The sequence below is a fragment of the Crocuta crocuta genome, unplaced genomic scaffold, assembly GCF_008692635.1.
Source record: "Crocuta crocuta isolate KB4526 unplaced genomic scaffold, BGI_CrCroc_1.0 scaffold5, whole genome shotgun sequence".
In the NCBI taxonomy this organism is placed as follows: Eukaryota; Metazoa; Chordata; class Mammalia; order Carnivora; family Hyaenidae; genus Crocuta; species Crocuta crocuta.
Genome location: NW_027530500.1, coordinates 4,901,409 through 4,918,603, shown reverse-complemented (window position 1 = coordinate 4,918,603; position 17,195 = coordinate 4,901,409).

Sequence of the window (17,195 nt, the reverse complement as noted above, 5' to 3'; positions counted from 1 at the left end):
TTTTTAATTTATTTCTAAGAGAGAGAGAGAGCGAGCGAGCAAGCAGGGAAGGGTCAGAGAGAGAGGGAGATACAGAAGCCGAAGCAGGCTCCGGGCTCTGATCTAGCTGTCGGCACAGAGCCCGGCATGGGGCTCAAACCCACGAACCGTGAGATCATGACCTGAGTAGTCAGACAGACTGAGCCACCCAAGCGCCCCCAACAGTGCTTTCAACAATAGCCAAATTATGGAAAAATCCCAAAGGTCCATCGACTGATAAATGGATAAAAAAAGATTTAGTTTGTATATACAATAGAATACTACTTGGCAAAGAGAAAGAATAAAATCTGGCCATTTGCAACAACACAGATGGAACTGGAGGGTATTATGATGAGTGAAATAAGTCAGGCAGAGAAGGACAGATACCATATGTTTTCATTCATATGTGGAACTTGAGAAACTTAACAGAAGACAACGGTGGAAGCTAAGGGGGAAAAATTTACAAACCGAGATGGAGGGAAGCAAACCATAAGAGACCCTAAAATACAGAGAACAAACTGAGGATTGATGGGGGGCGAGGGAGGGGGGAGAAGGGTAATGGGCATTGAGTAGGGCATTTGTTGAGTTGAACACTGTGTGTTGTATGTAAGTGATGCCTCATGGGAATCTACCCCCCATGCCAAGAGCACACTATAGGTTAGCCAATTTGACAAATATATATATTTGATATATATTTGATTGATTGAGGCCCAGTGACCTNGTCAAATTAGTTTCCACATAACACTCAGTGCTCATCCCCACAAGTATCCTCCTCTATGCCCATCCCCCCTCCCCCTCACATCCATCAGTCCTCAGTTTTTGTCAGCATTCTGCATTATTTTCTTTTACCCCACGTTCTAACGCTAGGAGACATTATTTGTGCTCATGATTTCAAATGTTGTCTATACCTAGATAATTTACAATAGATGTCTTTCATGGACATTTCTCTCTTGTGCCCTAGAACTAATGAAAACATAGTGATCACAAGATGCCTCTCTTCGATTGACTAACCTGGCAATGTATCCCTCAAACCCCAGTACGTTCGCCGAGTTTTCTGTAGCTTTGTCACAGTCTTTCTGTCCCTCGATATCCTTGATACCTCTTGCTCTCTTTTCCCTCATGCTTGGTCCACCAGCAAGCTTTATCAACTTTACTCCTAAAATATTTTTACACCAGGGTTTTCAAACTTAACACCATTGATCCTTTTGGCTGGATAATTGTATATTGTGGGGTACTATCCTATGCACTGTAGGAGGCTTGGTATTATTCCTGACCTCTATCTCTTGATACTAGTTGTATCCTCCTCCCAGATTCTGACAGTCAAAATTACTCCAGATTTGCCAACTGGCCTGGGTTAGGAGTATAAGGCAAAATTGCTCCCAGTTGAGAATCATACTCTATCCAGCCATTTCTGTCCATCTCACTTTGATCACCTAGACCAAGCTTGCATCTCCCTTCGTCTGGACGGCAGAGACAGCCTGCTAACCAAGCACCCACATCTACTCTTCTCCTCTCTCCTGTTCTTACACTGCAGGGGCAGTTTCTTTTGGGAGTTCACGGTGTGAGTGCTGAAGCCTGACAGCTGGGGTCTGCTCTGTGACATATTTGCTGTGTGAACGTGGACCAGATAATTGCTCTATGCCTGAGTCTCCTCACTCTTCTGATGGGAATGACAATACAAACCCTGTAGGAAAGTCCTGAGAATCCAACGTGTAACAGGTGGACAGTGCTTAGAACGATGTCTGGCGCAGGGTAAACTCTCAATGAACATCAGCCATAATAGAATGGTCTTTTGAAAACAAATCAATAATGACAAGTCTTTACTACAAAATATGCTTCAATCAATTTCATGGCTCTTAAGGAAAAACAAAGTTATTAGCATGGCTCACAGGATTGCCTGGCATTGGCCCGATTTATCTCCCTAGTCTAGGTTGTAAATGCTTTTTTTTTTTTCATGCTCTGTGAGTTCACGATACCTGCATCATGGTCTTTAGCTTCCAGGTCTTTGCACCTGCCATTCTTTCTAGAATGCTCTTTCTTCCCCTAACCCTATACTCATTGCCTCGATAACCTCTACTCTTCTGGTTTCTGTCCAATCACCACTTCTTCAGAGAAACCTTCCCCAGTCTCCACAACCAGATCTGTTATCCTTATTTTACCAGTCTATAGCCTCTTATGCTTGCTTTTCACACCGATTAATTTATTTTGTGTGATTCTTGATTAAATGTGCAGTTTCTCCACTAGACTGTAAACCCTTTGAGAACAAAGTTTCCTTGTTGCTGTTGTTGTTGTTGTTTGGTTTTGCTCACTATTAGCTCCATGCCTCACATAAATTTGGACTTACAGGCATTCAAGAAATCTTTCGTGTTGAAGAAAGTGTATAGATAGTTTTGTAGCTGATTAAATGACTTTATAGTTATGAAATTAATGTATATTGCTATGTGGTAAAGACAGACATCTTGGATAAGTTCTGTGAAAAAAGCAAAGACTGAGGAAAAGACTTAACGTGTGTCCAAAGCTATGCTATCCAGCTGATTACCAATGTGAGCAACTATCACGAGATCTTGCCCCAAAACCTGTATGGAATGCTGCTTAGAATTGTCTACCAGTTAACAGAAAAGGGCATTATTTATCAGCCCCTATTGCCCAAGTTCAAGTGTGCACTTGAGTACCCACTTCCTCATATATATTTTTTTTCTCATGTACCAAGAAGATCAATGGGTGGCATACAGGCTTTCCATGGGACAAAATCAGAATTTGCAAGGCAGGAAGCCAAATAGCTAAGGAGCAAACATTGATGTCTAATCATTTTATCTCTAGTACTTCTATGAAGCCACATTTTCATATATTGATTGGCTATTTTCTTGTTGATACAATGCACACATGAGTTGCTTGACTTCTCTATTCATGATTTTAGGGGGTGTTTCATAGAGCAATAAGATGATCTCTTTGTCTCGCTCCTTATTTTATAGAAGTGATTCTGACAGTTTGTGCTTTATATATCTTTGGTTGCTTCTCTTGTTTCCTGATACCAAGGGAGCAAAATAATTAGAATTTTTTTTTCTAAAAACTTTACACAAGATATACTATTTTTATGCAAATTTTGGTCTGCTAAGAATTTATTTCGGTGCATCAAAGGAATGTAGGAGTGATTTAGATCTTCCCCATTCTTGGCAACATTTGGTTACCACTATTTTTAAAAAGTCATTTTGGAGGCGCCTGGGTGGCTCAGTTGGTTAAGCATTCGACTCTGGCTCAGGTCATGATCTCACAGTTCGTGAGTTTGAGCCCCGCTTCTGACTCTGTGCTGACAGCTCAGAGCCTGGAGCTGCTTCAGATTCTGTGTCTTCCTCTCTCTCTACCCCTCCCCTGCTTGCACTCTGTCTCTCTCTCTCAAAAATAAATAAAAACACTTTAAAAAGCCATTTTGATAGGCACATAGTGATATCTCATTGTAGTTTCAATTTGCATTTTCCTAATGACCAACAGCATTGAACATACATGAAAATGTATTTAGTCACTGACTCTATATCCTCTTCAATGAAATGTCTTTTATATATTTTTTTCATTTCCTAATTAGATTATTTGTGAATTTCTTTTTCTTTCCTTTATTTTTTCACACCGCTGAGTTTTGGGAGTTCTTTATACTAGCTTTTTTTTTCCCTTGGTTATGTCATTTGCAAATATTCTTTTCCTACTCTTTAATCTTGTCTTTGTTCATTTAATGAGATCATTCACAGAGCAAGTTTTTTTTTTTTTGAGATCTCATTTATCGCTTTTTCCTTTTGTGGAGCTTGCTTTCCCTGAAGGACTCTACATTCACCGTTTAGATTCTCATCAACCATCTCAAAATATGAACATAGGGCTCATAAACACCTCTTGTTATTATGCAGACTTAATTAGCTCTTGTGGTATTTCCCCCGTCTAGCAACAATAAATAACAGTGGATCTATAAACAATCTACAACTTTATGGAGGTATGCCTTGCCATTGTTGAGCCATGGGCTTAAACAGCCCATAAGTATTTTACTCAATCAGAGGCATGTAGAGACAAGAGACAGGAAAAAAAACAAAACCAAAACTGTATTAGAGCTATTTATCTTAACCAGATTATAATTAACTATTAGAAAGTTCATGTAAATATTGAGTGATCTAGTGAAGATAATCTATAGACATTTAGAATGGAAAAAGATTATTGCTAAGATAACTTATCCAAGACAGGAATCTATTTCATTAGATTCATGGCTTGGAATGTCGTATTCGACAACATTCCACCATAGAGTCAAATGTGGTCTAGTAGGTGCATGGAATAGCCACAGAATTGGTTTCATATTTGATGAAATGCTAGAAAGTAGGATGAACAAAAAGGAACAGAGAAAATAGAAGATTCATGTTCCCTCTCTGAGAAGATACAATCTAACTCATCGAACACAATGCAAGGGCTATGGGAGCTCTAAGGCAGAGTTGTTAACATCAGTTGGTGTTAATATCAGTTGGAAAGATAAGTAGGCGATTTCAGAGAAAACAATGCGACGGACCTTGTTGGTAATTGTAGGAGAAGAATTTGAAAGAATTGCGTGGAGTTTGTCTGCAGATAGCAAAGAAAGAGCAAGACCTGTGGCTGAAGTCAGATTGCGGTGGGGGAGGTTGCTTAAGCAAAGTTTTCAGGGGTAAAGGGCACAAGAGCAATCGCTTTGAAAGTGAAATCAAGCCATTTAGTAAGTTGGCTTCATTTAACTTAATTGCATTTAATGAATATCTCTCAAATTCCAGCTATGTGCTTGGCAGTTACTAGGTGCTGGATCTCTGAAGAAGAAAACCACAGTAAAGGTTGTTAAATAATAGGTTAGTACATGCGAGGAGACAATCAGCCAGAAGTGGTAAAAATCCTATTATAATGACAATGTGCAATAACAGAAATTTGTAGGGGCAAATAGCTTATATTAATTAAATGGGTTATAAGCATTACTTTTAATGAATACAGCAGCCTGGTATCTATAATCCTTTTTCTAAGTGAGAACAAAAGATTGTGTTAGTTTTACTTTCTTGATCCCACATACCTTTCTTGCCACGCTCACAATTTTAAGTTTATTTATTTATTTTGGAAGAAAGACAGAGCACAAGTGGGGGAGAGGGGCAGAGACAAAAAGAATCCCAAGCAGGCTCTGTGAGCAGGGGGTGGGGGTGGGGGCTCAATTTCATGAACCATGAGCCATGAGATCATGATTGGCTCAGGTCAGGAGCCTACAAGAGTCAGACCCTTAACCTATTGAGCCACCAGGGGGCGCTCTCACAATTCTTTCTGGTCCTTGTAATAAATATGTCCTAAACAATGTTTTGTACTTTGGTTTTCAAATGTCTTTCTCCTGTTCTCTCTTGGTCTACCGCAGTCGGGTTTTTGGCCCAACCTTTCCACAGAAGCTACTTCTGTCTGTCGCTTTCTTTCCTGTGGACCATCAGTTGCTCCAGCACCACTTCCAGAAAAGGGTATCTCTCCTGCACTAAACTGCCTTTGTACCTTTGTCTAAAATCTGTTGAGCGTATTTAGGTGGGTCTACTTCTGGGTTCTCTGTTTGGCCTCACTGACCTAGATGTGTCTCCTACCAATACTACACTATCTTAATCAATGTAGGTAAATATTAGCTCTTACATAAGGGTACAGTTATTTTTCCCACTTTACTCTGCTTCTGCAAGATAATCTGTTGAGTTACTCTGGTGCCTTTTTATATAGATTTCATGTAGATTCTAGTGCCTTTTCATATAAATACAATCAAAATTTTGTTTTTGTCTGCAAAAGAAAAACATCTTACTGGAATATTAGTACAAATTGTATTAAACTTATATGTCATGTTGGGGGAGAATTCGAATTTTTACTGTGTTGAGTATTTTGACCTATGAACATGATATCTCTCCATTTATTTATGTCTTTTATTTCTTTTATCAGCACGTCATAGTTTCCAGCATCCATATCTTATACATGATTTGTTAAGGGTATACTTGGCTCTTCACTTTCTTATAAGGATTGCAAATGGTAGTTTGTTTGGAAATGTTTATTTCCACATATTGATTTTTAGTATTTTGTGTACTGGTCTTTGACCCTGTGACCTAGCCAACCTTATTTATTCATTCTAGGGTGTGTTTTTTAGAGATTCTTCTGGATTTTGTATGCAGATGTTCAAGTCATCTATAAGTAGAAGCATTTTTTTTTATCTGTTCCTTTTTAATCTGTGTGCCTTTATGTTTTATTGCCTGAATGCGGTGGCTAGAAATGTCGATACTGTATTGAATAAGAATGGTGGCAGCAAGCATCCTGACCATGCTCCCAATCTTAGAGAGAAAGCATTCAATCTTTTGCCATTAAGTAGAGTGCTATCTTTAGGATTCTTGTGGGCACTCTTTGGAAAATGGAGGTGAATCCTCTCCATTCCTAATCTGTGGAGAGTTGTTATTTATACATAGGTTTTGAATCTTGTAAAAAAATTTCTTTCCACATTAATTCATATGCTCATATGGTTTCTCTTCTTTAGTGTGACAATTAGTAAATATTGGCTTATGTCTGTCAAATAATTTTATATCATCTTAATTTTTGAAAGACATGTTCACTGGCCATCCCTCGAATGCTTCCTGTTTTAGGTGAAACTTCTATGCCATTGCCTTTTGGCTTCTACTGTTTCTGAGTAGAAGTCAGACGTCTCTCTAGCTCTCCTGAATGCCATGTGTCCAATTCCTTGGCTGATTTTTAGATTTTAATTTTATCTTAGATTTTTTGAAGTTTGTCTCTGATGTGCCTAAGTGTGGTTAAAACTGTATTTTTCTTGTTTGAAGTTGATTGCTGTTCTTGGTTCTGTGGGTTTATTTCTTTCATCACTAAAAAATATTATATCTTGGTCCCTCTCACGTCTCCTTTTAGGATTCAATTACTTGGGTGTTATACCATTTAATATTCTCCCATGAGTCTCAGATGGTCTGTTCTGTTTTCTAAAATCTATTTTGGTCTTTGCACATCAGTTTTCTTTGTTGGGTCCGCTCTACTGTCAAGTCTATCAAATGACTATTTGTTTCTAATGTATTCTTTTAATTTTAAAATTTCCAGGACTCCCTTTTTGTAGTTTCCCTCCTGTTGCTGAAATTCCTCAACTGATGACATAGATCACTTTCCTTCTCCACTCGGCTTGGGCATATATTTATCACTGCTATTTTCAAATCCTCCATCAGGCTGCCACCTGACACCAGGCAATGGCCATGTGTGTTTTGGGAGAATGTCTATCTACCCACTTTACCACTTACTCCTGAGCCCTTGCTGCCCACAGTGAAAAGCCCATGAAGAAAACAAAAGTGCTGATTGTTGTAGACTCACTCAGGGATAAGGATATCTGGGAACTCTCATTCCTCATGCCGGGTTTCAGCGGGTCATTTAGTTTGATTTGAAGTTGGGCTTTTTCTTCTATACTCTTTTATGACTGCTTCTTCTAGCACTGGACCAGTATTAGGGCATCCATGGGTCTCTAAACTCCTAGGAATAGCCCAGTCCTTTTAGAAATTTAGCTCATTTATGGGGTGTCTAGTTGGCTCAGTCAGCTAAGTGTCCGACTTCGGCTCAGATCATGATCTCGTGCTTTGTGGGTTCCAGCCCCACACAAGGCTCTGTGCTGACAGCTCAGAGCCTGGAGCCTGCTTCGGATTTTGTGTCTCCCTCTCTCTCTGCCCCTCCCTTGCTTGTGCTCTTTCTTTCTCTATCTCTCTCAAAAATAAGTAAACATTAAAAAATTAGAAACTTAGCTCATTTGTGTTTCTTTGTGTCTTTTGCCTTCTGATTAAGACTTAAAATTTTTTTTATGTTTTTATTTATCTCTGAGAGAGAGATAGCGTGAGCAGGGGAAGGTCAGAAGGAGAGGGAGACACAGAATCCGAAGCAGTCTCCAGACTCTGAGCTGTCTGCCAGCATAGAAACTGATGCAGGGCTCGGACCCACGACCTGTGAGATCATGACCTGAGCCGAAGTCGGACGCTTAACTGACTGAGCCACTCAGGCTCCCCTGATTAAGACTTTTATTATAAGATCAGTGGCCAGTCTTTTGTAACTTTTTATAAATTAGGGGGAAACAAAAGTTTCAGAGTGATCTTTTAAAAGAAAAATGTTATCACATGATTCCTCTCAAAATCTTTACTAGATCACCTACTACCAGATAAGCTAGTTTATCTTCTCTAAGCCAAAGCCAAAATCTTCAGAACTGCCTTCCAGACTAGTTAGAGCTGGGCTTCTATTACCTGCCTGATCTCTTCTGTCCCTAGTTTCCCTACCGCTTGTCCATTCTGCCTCAATGGTCTCCCTGCTAATCCTCTGACATGCCAGGCATTTCCCACCTTTGCAATTGTTTTTCCTTCCAGGAATACTCCCGCCTGATACCAGCGTGGATCACACCCCTGACCTTCTTCAGTTTTGTGTTTTTAACACAAAAACAAACAAAACAAGAGAAAAGAAAAAAGAAAAGGAAAAGAAATTTTAAAAATCACTTCTCAGCGTAATTTTCCTGACCATACTACTTAAAATTGTACCTCCCCTTCTTTGAAATGTGTTTGCTCGTCTTCCTCCCTGTTTTCATTTTCTCCATAGCATTTATCACCTGTATATGTAAGGTGGTGTGGGGTCTGTGAGGTCTGTTTGTGCCTGTGTGTGAGTGTGCATGTACTTGAGTGTGCATGTAGGCAATTAACTAGTTCACAATCTTCTTTCTCCAACTGGACGAAAGCTTCACACAGGAAGGGTTTTTCTCAGGTGAGAAAGCTGTTTTGTCTACTGTTGTATTGACAACACTTCAAACAATGCCTGCACACAGGAGGTGCTTGGAAAATATTGTAAAATGAGTTAACAAAATAGCACAGAGTTCAAAAACATGGTAGTCTTTTCCATGTCCACACCTTGTTCACTCTACTCTGCTTAGTGATTTGTGACCACTGAAGAAGGTCTGCATTTTAAATACGGCCTCATGAACAAGGAAACTTGACAAATTAAAGCTTCTACAAATATCATTCTTACTGAATCCAGCGTGCCTGATTTATATGTATAACTAGATACTTCCTTAGAAATTCTACGAGTATGAAGGAGATTAATGAGGTAAAATAGGAAGTATTGTATTTCCTCTTAAGAAAATGTGTTATGCCTATGTCTGCACAAACTCACATGACAAGTAATGTAACTCGGAGCACCTGAGTGGCTCAGTCAGTTAAGAGTCCGACTTTGGCTCGATTCATGATCTCAGAGCTTGTGGAATCTCATGGGCTCGATCCCTGCATCCGGCTCTGTGCTGACAGCTCAGAGCCCGGAGCCTGCTTGGGATTTTGTGTGTCCCTCTCTCACTGCCCCTCCCCTCGCTCACACCCTGTCTATCTCTCTCAAAAATAAATAAAAGAAACAAACAAAAAACCAAGTAATGTAACCAAGTAAACCTCACATTGAAGCCTAGACATATAATTTATTTATGAGAACTTACCCAGACTTTTCAAAAATCTAATGAATAGAAAATTGGAAGATCAGGAAAATGATCCTTAAGTCATTTTTCCCACAGTTTACATTAAGCCCACAGGAAGGCATGGAGTATTGTGATTCATTCGGATAATTCCTGCCTCTGTATTTTGTTGCTGTTAATTCAATTGGCTCTGCCTCGGTGGCCTCACTGCTTAGCCTCTGTATGTGAGGGGTGGTGGCCAGGTCTGGTTTCAGAGTTCATATGACTGTGGGATGGAGCTCCAAGATGTGAGCTAAGCCCTGGTGTATGACCCCAGTTCCATTTGTTACTACTAAATGCAGAACTTGGGCTTTGAAGTTGGACAGGATTGACCTTATAGGACTAATATGAGGAGTAAAAATAGCAGGTGTAAAAGATAGTGCAATAACAAGGACTCAGCTGATGGTAGTAGATGCTGCTATACGCTTCCTACAGAGACAGGTGCTTGGACTTCATCTCAGAACAGTCAGTAGAAAGATGCAAAGATTCTGGCTGCAAACCTCCAGCTCTTGTAGGACTTCTGAGTCTCAGAGGCGTGCTAGAGAGATTTTACAGGACCAAAGATGCATGATGCTTAATGTATATTGTATTACAACAAGGAAAATGTAAATTATCAACTTGGAGATGATTTTAAATATCATTTAAAAATATTTTATTCATGATTTTATAAGTATTTATACTATATATAACTATAATAATATAGAAATATTAAAATATATGTGTAATAATACATAAANCCTATAAGTAAACATAAATGTATAAATCATATACGTCATAGACAAGAATAATAACATGTGAAAGTATACATTTCTTATACATATGACCATATGACATGTCATATATTATATATGTAATAATATATGTAAGAGAAAAGAAATCATGTGTCCATTAGCTAATATTCACTGACTTTTTCCCCCCCAAGGTCTTCTATAAATAGGAATCATCAAAACACATTAAAACAACCGAAATCTGCCCAACAAAAAGGGAGGAGGGCACACGTGAGGAGTCAGCGGAAGGCAGTGAAGAGGGGAAGTTGGCTGTGCCAAGTTCACGCACAGTACACATATGCTCAAGCGAGAGAGAGGAAAAATAAATTCGACGGTGAAAAATGTGCAGCGACAGCCTCTAAATACATTTATCATTGCAATTTGACTTTATAACAAACCCACGGTATGGATTCTATCATCATCCCTGGTTTGCCCGTGAGTAAAGCCTAGAACAGAAAGCTGAATTATTTGTCCCGGTTCACACAACTGGCAGGTGGTAGAGGCAGGTACAAACCTCCCCAGCAGCCCTCTGCTCCCTTAAAACCAAATACGCACTTAAGACTACTGCCATGTGCACATTTTTCATCGTTTAGAATATGAATAAGTGAAGTGACGGATCTACTCTTCCTGGTCTTAGTAGTTCACACACTGACCCGCAGGGCACTTTTTTCCAGGAATGTTCACCCTTGGCCAGAGAAGCTAGAGACAGGCTGAAAACTGATCCCAGAATTTCTTTCTTGGAGACTGACAGTATTTATTAACATATTAAGGCTCTCTGTAATAAAGGAACATCTAATAAAAACAAACCATTGAGCCTTAATAGCTAAAGAAACAATTTATTTATGTACAGAGGGAACACATTTCCTTTGTGCATCTATCAAGAGCCCCTGATATGGTATTTCTTTAAAAGCACCTGGGGGAGTATGACTTGAGGTCATTCTCAAATTAGGACCCGGGGGTGAGGCCAGCAACTGTCCTTCTCCAGGAAGAGTCAGCACACCGACGAGCTCTGTGGCACCTGGTAATATCTTCGTTGCTTGGCATGGTTTCTGATGAGGTCCTGATGTAGATGTGATTTCTTGTTTCACCGAGGAACTTTAACTTGCAGGCTTTGGGTATCACAGCGCAGTATTTTCCACTTAGTAAACCCTGTCCGGAGCATTAGTTATCAATGAGGAATATTCAGGAAAGATTGCAAATGAAAGGTTTAAGATTTGGAATGTTTTAAGATTCCTCGTTGAAATTCTACGAAGGACAAAAAGTGAAGCTCAAAAATAAGTTGGCCAGGGGGCACCTGAGTGGCTCGGTCAGTTAAGCCTCTGACTCTTGGCTTCTGCTCAGGTTCTGATCTCACAGTGTGTGAGACGGAACCCTAAGTCTGGCTCTGCATGGACAGTGTGGATCCCGCTTGAGCTTCTCTCTGTCTCCCTCTCTCTGCCCATCGCCTGCTAGCACTGTCTCTCTAAAAATAAATAAAATAAAATAAAAACTTAAAAAAAGCTTATGCCAGCCTGTTTTGTAACTGAGAACACATTGGGTGTCAGCACAGACCCAGCTAAGTCAATAGTCTTCCTTTTCATCTGTGTAGACTCTGCTGCAAATGGGGCAGAGAGAACCCTGGGGACAGAGTGGAAAGCAGTGAAGGGGAAACTGCATGTTGGTGCCCACTAGCCCCCTCCATGCGAGAAGATGAAAATGTATGGGAATGTGAAAGCTCACTCAGCTTCAAGTTTAGATGACTGTGTTTGTCCTTGGACGGGTCACTTTACAGCTTGGTGCCTCAGGTTCCTTATCTGTAAAATGGGTTCTCCCATTTTTCTGTTTCTACTTTTAACCTGAGAGCTTGTACTGGAGATCCCCTTCTCTGCATGTTCTCAACCCCGGTTTCTTCCAAAGACTTCTAGGCAGCCTACCAAAAACGTGGGTCATTAAGATAAAATCCATTTTTAAAATCAAAAGAACATCAAAATAAAGCATTGAGACCCTAGTGAAAATGAGCAGGCAGAAGCACATGCCTGCAGCGAGAACCTGCACAATTAAAGCTTAGTTCAGAACTTCCTGGAGGCTCATGCCCAAAGACCAATGAGAGGTCACAAGTGTCATGTTGTCAGAGGGTACAACTTTCTGGTGCTTGGGAGCAGGAAGGCATTTTTGGTGACCGTGTGTGGAATAAACCTAATGCGGGCTCCCCCAAGGGGCTGCACAGATAACAGCCCGACAGCGGAGCTCAGTCCTACAGCACACCTGGGGGGACTTCTTCCACCCGTGTTCTTTAACAACCATCATAAACATGCCCACAGGACTTGACGACATCTCCACAATTAATATACTGGAGACGTGACTTTCAAAATGGCTATTTCCCATGACAATGATCACCAAAGTCAGCTCTGTAATTTTTCAGGGTCCCTGGCTGAAGTCTCCTAACTACACCGATATTAACTTGTGTTTGTTGCACAAAGAAACACAGACGGCCTGGCCTCTATGAGCAAAAGCCTTTGTTTGGAGGAAAATAAACTATTTGATTTAAAACACCATTATATACACTTAAGAGAATGCTTAAGTGACCTATATAATTTAGTATACTCTTTATTACCTATGTTTGGTAGGAAATGTGCCTTCTCTGCCTCCTGTTCTGGTAGGGAAGCTGTAGTAGAGAGAACATTCCAGTTGCTGGCCTTGTGACGGAACTTTACCTCTTCCAACTCAGGATGCTCGTCTGTATTAAAAATTCCGTGGTGTCTGACTTGTAAGTGGAGTGATAATTAATATGGAACTTGTTTTATTCTTTTAAGAAATACTAGATGACTACTATTCCAGGTACCAACTTAGGCATCAAAGAAGAAATGGAAAGGACATGGTTATTAGGCAATGATGATGGACATGAAACCTGCGAAAGAGTCTCTAAATACTATTTCCTGTTGTGGTTGCTCATAGACAAGGCTTATATTTTAACTAAAACAGGAATAATGGAGATATTAGTTCTGAATATGAGTAAAGGGTACGTGATCACTATCTTCCAAACCCTTCTTATCTGCTCAGCGGTGTCTGGAAAAGTCGATGGCGAAGTCTCTGCAGCTACAATTTGCTTGAAACGTAAGGATCTGTCTGAGGGAGGCCCCTGAGATTTCATTCCTTGTAAGATACATCTGAATTGTGCCTATCTGGTTATAAACAATTCATGTGGCATTGTGAGAGGTGATCTAATACATACCAAAAAATAACAGAACCCAGTCCATATCCTAATTTGACGGGACAGATATAATCCCTTTAAAATGTTAATTATGAGGAGTTATGATATTATTTATTTATCAGAACACTGTGTAGAGTATAAAGAATGCAGTCTCTAGACAGACTATAATTGTATCTATGACTTCACCTATGGATGGAGAGTTTTTTAAATAGTCCTTCCTTCCTCTGGGCAGACGCAGCTTTATACTAAGGCCCACAGCTTGAGTAAGCAGCAGGTGCTGGATACCTTTCCCCACTCACTCCATTGGCGGGGCAGCTTTGGACAGATCCCAAAACACAGGGGAGTGTGCTCAATCCGGAGTCAGTGCCACTGGAATGAATGCCAGGGTAATAAAATATTCATTAGAAAATTAGTACAGCAACATTAGTCTTAAGATATTTAAAGAAGAAAAGCTCCCTTTAGATTTTTTCCCCTGGAAAGACGTTATGATAGATAAAGAAGAGTGAAGGCATTGGGAAGAATAGGTAAGATTTGCATAGGTAGAAAAAGCCATAGAGAGAGCTTCAGTTGGGTAGATGCAACGGAGTGAACCAAAAGTACAAATATAGAAGAGAGCAATTGGTGGGAACAGCTGGTCACAGAATTTCGTAGGAGCCATTGTATTGAGTGTGAGGATTAGGGAGAGCGTGGAAATGCAATGTGCTACCAGCTGACGGAGGACTCTGAATGCGAGAATAGAGAATTTAAACTCTACTGCCCAGGCAGCAACAAATCATTGAGGCATTTTGAGGAAATGATTGATATAATTAAAAGGAATCATTTTGGAAAAGACCAGTACAATACAAAATAATTTTTTCCCCACTTAAAATGAAAATGAGTAATGGTGGCTACTGAGAAATGTTACATTGCAGATCAGGTCAATAAAACCAGCTCAAATTCTACAGTGAGGTCAAGGGTACTAGTGCGTTTAGATTCGTTCCATGCATATACTGCATTTTATAGTTATATAAGTATATATGTTATAAAAATGATGTCCCAATGTGCCTATTTTAAAAGTACTTTGTCATCTAACTAGATAATATGGAGTTAGAGTTAGGAAGGAGCACATCTTCAATTGGACTCCATAGAAGTTCTACACACACATGTGTGAGTACAATTTAAAGAATACAAACATAAACTGTCATCTTACACAGAAGTATGAAACCTTGAAGAATACTGAAGTCCTGGACACAGGCAAACCCCTGTCATAACTGATTAAAGACAAAGAATAAAGAAACTCTCAAACAATATTAGGTTTGAAAATTTGAAAATAATTATGGATATATAAGTGAGACTTAAAATCAAGAGAAAATTTTGAACAACTTCAAAGGACTACATAAGAAAAAAGGTAAAAATGGCATTTTCTATCAATACATAAGATTATAAATTAACTACCCCAAAATATAAAATCTAAATGTAGTCAAAACCATAAAAGAAATTAGGTCAGGGCATAAAGGTTACCACAAAATATTATTTATTAGTTCAAAAATGTTTTGAACTAATAAACAAGTGTTAGGAAACCTTCAAGAGAGTAACAATTACTTCATTATACATTTTTTCAGAGAAACACAGATGAATATTTGCTTAATAAGTAAAGGCAAACAGCTAAGAAACTTTATAAAGATAGAATAAGATTAAAAACAAACGTAATAAGAAGAGATACAAAATATAACTGTAAGTCAACTCTTTTCCTAAAAAAGTGCATTAGTAATAACTAATTATAAAAATTGAAAACACATAACATTTCACCTATATTAGTAGTGTATTTAACCCTTAAAAACCCACTATAAGTTAAATGCTATTATTTTATATTTTTATAAAGGAGAGACCTGAGTGACAAGGAGATTAACTCTTTTTGTTCATGGCCCAAACTACTTTTGATAGGACCAGGTGGTCTAGAAAATATATCTGTGTTCTTACCCACTCCATTATATTTCACCTCCATATTAAATAAAATATGCTAATTCAAACACAACAGTATATTAAGAAAAATATTCTATGACCAAACATGTTTTATCTGAAGTATATGATGTATTTCAAGAAAGGGTAATATATTTATGCAATACATACTATTAATAGATTAGAGAAGAAAATGTAATTTAGTAATACATGATGATAAACCACTTGATTAAACCCACAGCTAACATCAAACCTAATGGTGAGAGACTAGAAGTTTTCCTCCTAAATTCAAAACAATGCTAGCCACTCTCAATATTCCTACTTAATATTTCACTAAAGATTGCAGCCACGGCAATTATACAAGAAAAGAAAAAAAAAGAAGACATTGAAATTAGAAGGAATAAAACTTTATCTATTTTCATATGACATGATCTTGTGTATTAAAAATCCTTAGAAGCATATAAAACCAAATAAGAAAATTTAGATGTAATAAATAAGTTCAGCTAGGTTTCAAGATACAATACCAATATACAAAAACAATACCCCCTCTCTCTCTCCCTCTGCCCCTCCCCTGCACATGCTCTCTCTCTCTCTCTCTCTCTTTCTCAATGTGTATGTAGAGAAATTGGAATTCTCAACTATTCCTTGTTGAAACAAAATGGTGAAGCTCCTTTGTGAAGCAATTTGCCCATTCTTCCAAAATGTCAAATATAAAGTTATCATATTAGTCAACAATTTCACTGCTAAGTGTATATCCAAGAGAATTAAAAGCATATGTTCACACACAGAAAACTTGTATATTAATGTTCATAGCAACATTATTTACAGTAGCCCCAAATGGTAACAACACAAATGTTCATCAACTAATAAATGGATAAACAAATTGTGGTATATTCATACAATGAAACACTATGCAACCATTAAAAGAAATAAAATGTTGATATATGCTACAACATGGATTAATTTTTTAAAGTTTACCTATTTTGAGAAAGAGAGAGCGAGAGTGCAACAAGAGGAGGGACAGAGAAAGAGGGAGACAGAGAATCCCAAGCAGGCTCTGCACTGTCAGTGCAGAGCCCATTGCAGGGCTCTATCCCACAAACTGAGATCATGGCCTGAGTTGAAACCAAGAGTCAGACGCTAACTAACTAAGCCACCCATGTGCCCCACATGGATTAATTTTTAATTTTTTAATGTTTATTTAGTTTTGAGAGAAAGAGAGGGAGAGAGAAAGAGAGGTAAAGAGAGAGAGAGAGAGAAAATGAGATGGGGAGGGGCAGAGAGAGAGAGGGAGACAGAATCGGAAGCAGGCTCCAGGCACCAAGCTTTCAGCACTTGGGAGGGAGATCCTTCCTGGCAGGCTGATGGCTTGGTCACAGACAGTGTAGAAGTGAGGAGTGGACTGAAACTGAAGACAAAGTGGGGGAGTGGTGCTTGATTGCCAGTGGGCAAGAGCAGAGAGTTCTGATACTAGAGACTGGGTAGCTGGGTGACTCCATTTTCATTTCTCCCATGCGTGTGCATACATGCCTACATATACCACAAAGATCCATCCCAGTAAACCAAGCAGTGCCATCTAGTGGAGAATGGAGCTGTTACACCAAGCCCCATCCAACTAGGCAACTGCCCTCTAGAGGACAACCACAAGTCAGCTTAGTTTACAGACTATAGAGTGCTTCTTGGTTTGACTTCTAGGGGAAAATGGATGCAATTTCAACAGTATTTCATTCTGTTCACTGGTCCATCCAGTCAATTTGTTTTTCTTTTTCTTTTCTAT